Consider the following 3,539-nt stretch of genomic DNA (forward strand, 5'->3'; position numbering starts at 1 on the left):
ATCAATGGAAATGAAATGAAGGGAAAGACGGGGGGGATAGAGACGGAGAGGTCGTCGGCGTAGAGTGTGAGGGAAAAAAATGAAGGAAAGAAAAGAGAAAAAGATTGATGTTGGAGCGCTGCACACTCCACTGGATTATAATTACTGAGACCACCCTGAGCTGTTCATCACCTGCACCACTCCTCCACCGCTCTGTGTGTGTGGGTGTGTGTGTCGGAGAGAGAGAGAGAGAGAGAGAGAAAACCTGGTATAGCTATACTTGTGGGGATTCCATTTTGAGACAGAAATTTACAATTATTTTGTTGTGGGGACACTTTGTCTTTGTGGGGACGTTTATTGCACACACATGTGCATTTGTGTTTGTCCACCTGCTGTACGGGTGATGTACTGCAGCTGAAGTGTTCCATTTGGCCTTACCTCGGTCCAAACATTTGTGAGGATATTTCTTTGAGCTGCAGATCGACCGTCTGCGTCTGTAGCGTCTGTGCTAACAAAACGCATCGGAACAATCAACAAAGATGCCAGGAAAGAACAATCGCACATTTTCATCCTTTATCTTTATGGATCTGTCATTTTCTGCCTGTCAATTGAAGCGGCGCACAAAGAGTTATTTGTTGTTTTGTTTTTTTTCTCCAACCCTGCATTCAGAGCAACAATGACTTCATGACGACTGCTCGTTTGAGTGAATAGTTAAATAACCGATTCTTTTGTCCTTCATAAATTGACTGACTCATGCAGCGCTCGGTACAATTGTTGTTATTAAACAGCTAAATAAGAGCGAACGCCAAATGTCCTCGGTCTTTTCGCTGGCATTTGTTAAATATGACAAGTGTGTGTCATGTTGTCTTTATATTTTATTTAGAATTTACGTAAACCTTCAGTCACATGGTTTTTTTCAGTTTGGCCCAGTGTTATCAATGTCTCAGCTTCATGAGAAATGGACAAAAAATATAACACGCTAGCTGTGAAATCAATCTGATTTAAATCCTAATCCACAGATTATTCAGATTATTTACATGGCTGGATATGAACACTTCCTGTTTATTATGGCGTTTCCTATCTTGCTAATTAGATAGCGACAAAAATCTTAATCATTGCCTTATGTACAGTCATCTGGAGGGTCTTCTGGCTCCAGTAGTGCCACTTGGGCAGAACAGGGACGTCCACTATGCCATATATATATATATAGTATTAAACAATATATATATAACATTGGTTATTTTGTCGCTACGCATTTTTGTTTAAATGGACAGTTTGATAACCAAATTAACCAAAATGTTACTGAACTCCTGCACTACCTCTACCTACCTCTAGGGGTGACGGTCCTCCTGTACGACACCTCTGATTTGAGTGAAGAATTGCATTGCATCTATTAGTGTCCACATTTTTATAGTGAGACCTGACACACACACACACACACACACACACACACACAGGCTGACAGGTCCACTGAAGCGTGTCAGCACAAGTCCTGACACACACACTGAGGCACAAAGACAATATTTCACAGCTGTCAAATCTGCACTGAAGTCGTGTCTCGTTAGTCTGACGTCCAATATAATAAATATAAATAAAGCATCTTCTTTTTCAGGGAAACTTTGATCCAAGAGATGAAGAAAAAAAAACACTTTACATAATATTATTGAGTGGAGATAATAAATCATTATTAGACCTGACGGAGGACACGGGTGGAGGCTGGGCAGGGGGGGGGGCTGACTAATCATCGGTGTTGCAGATGAACTGTAATGAGTTTGATGACCAACAGGAGGCGTTTTCTGTCTCTCCACTCCATTTCTATCTTTTATTTTTTCTTCCTGTTTCATGGTTTGACGTCACCGGCTACTTCAGAGATTTCTGTTCTGGAACCATTGGTGAATTGGAGCGTGGTTTTCGCGATGTTCTTGGCTAACCTTTAGCAACGTTTTTGCTAACTTAGCTAAAAATACATCATTTACCAAAGTCATATTTATTTTGCCAGAGTTTCCGTTCACCTATTTTCTTTCGCCTTTGCCCCATGTTTTAGCATTGTACCTTAAATACGTCATTTTTCTAACATAGCTAATATCAACGTACATCGGAAAAATAAACGTTTCTTTTCTTGGTGCTTTTCTGACGTCTTTTGTTAGCAATCTAAAGCTTCACTTTCTCTACAAACTCACTGTTGACATTTTCATCTTTTTTTTTTTCCTCGTCTTTTGTGTTCGTTTTGTGTGAGTATCCACGTGTGTGTGTGTGTGTGTGTGCGTGTGTCGTCTTCTTATCGGTTCGTAATCCCGTCTCCCCCGGTCCTCAAACACATCACAGTCCCATTTGCTGGTATATAAACACTGCTCGCTTGGCCGGCAGCCTATGAAGAAGAGACACACAGCCTCTGAGGAGACGCTCACAGAGCAGCAAGAGATAACAGTGTGTGTGTGTGTGTGTGTGTCTGTGTGTGTGTACAAACAAACACACACACACAGTTTGTATGAGATCATGACATGTGACGTTTTTCTTCTCCTTTTTTTTATTTCTTTTACACTTGTAAAAAGTCACTTTTCCTTCCATCTTGGATGTTGATTTTCAACTGTGGAGGCAACAAAAGATAAAAGTTTGGGAAAAGGAAAATAAGGAAAATAAATTTAAAAAAAATATTACTTTTAGTAATAATTAATCATAAATATTATTAATTAATATTATTATAAATAATAAAAAATATTGTAATTGTAATATTTAATTTGATATTCTGCATTTGTAAATGTACCAGGTCTAGATTCCCGTCCACTCCCTAGAGGTGGCGCTCTAATGCATTGTGTAAAGCTACAGCAATAATGGAACCCATCTGGCACATTTACGTGCTAGCATAGTGCTAACATGCTGCTGCTACACAATTCATTGAACAGGGCTAAAAAAATGTATACTTAGCACCACCTAGAGACCAGAGAAGGAGACGTACAAGCCAGATTATAGTATAAAAAAAAAAAAGTTAATGTTTCATTTGTCCGTACCTGTTGGAGGAGGAGGACTCGTTGATCTCCTCGGTGAGGTCTCCATCGTAGAAGAAACATCTTTGAAAATACAGATGACATCAGAGGCTCCTCCACTGATCAAAGCACAGAGTAAAGCCTGAGAGGAAGATAAATGAGGAGGAGGAGGAGGAGGAGGAGGTTTGACTCAGTAACATGTGAAAGAGACGAAGGAGGAGAATGAAGTGCCTGAGGCTTGTCTTTCATTTTCTCTCGTCCTCTTCAACACGGGAGGCGATGTGTTACATTAACCACGTAATCAGCTGATAGCTTTCATCTCCGCAGGTCCAGATTTTAATCCATAATTCATTCATTTACTTTATTTTTTAGTTTACAGAATAATTGAGTTTTTTAAGGTTGAAAAAAACTGTTTTTTTCCCCCAGTTACTCACGTCATGTACTTCCTGTTCCTGTACTAAAAATATAGGAATAATCCTAATCCTAACCCTATCTTTAATCTGACCCTAATTCTAATCCCAACTCCAAACTAAAGCTTGAACGTCAAAATACTGTCCCTCAGTGAGGACCTGCTGA

General features: G+C 39.6%; 1 protein-coding gene across 3 annotated transcripts in view; it reads left to right on the forward strand.

The window, feature by feature from the left end:
• Window positions 1-3,539, forward strand: part of slc8a1b (solute carrier family 8 member 1b) — a 90,284-nt gene that overhangs the window by 75,782 nt on the left and 10,963 nt on the right. The gene's annotated exons all lie outside the window — the stretch shown is intronic.

This window comes from Cynoglossus semilaevis, chromosome 12, assembly GCF_000523025.1.
Source record: "Cynoglossus semilaevis isolate Cse_v1.0 chromosome 12, Cse_v1.0, whole genome shotgun sequence".
Classification (NCBI taxonomy): Eukaryota; Metazoa; Chordata; class Actinopteri; order Pleuronectiformes; family Cynoglossidae; genus Cynoglossus; species Cynoglossus semilaevis.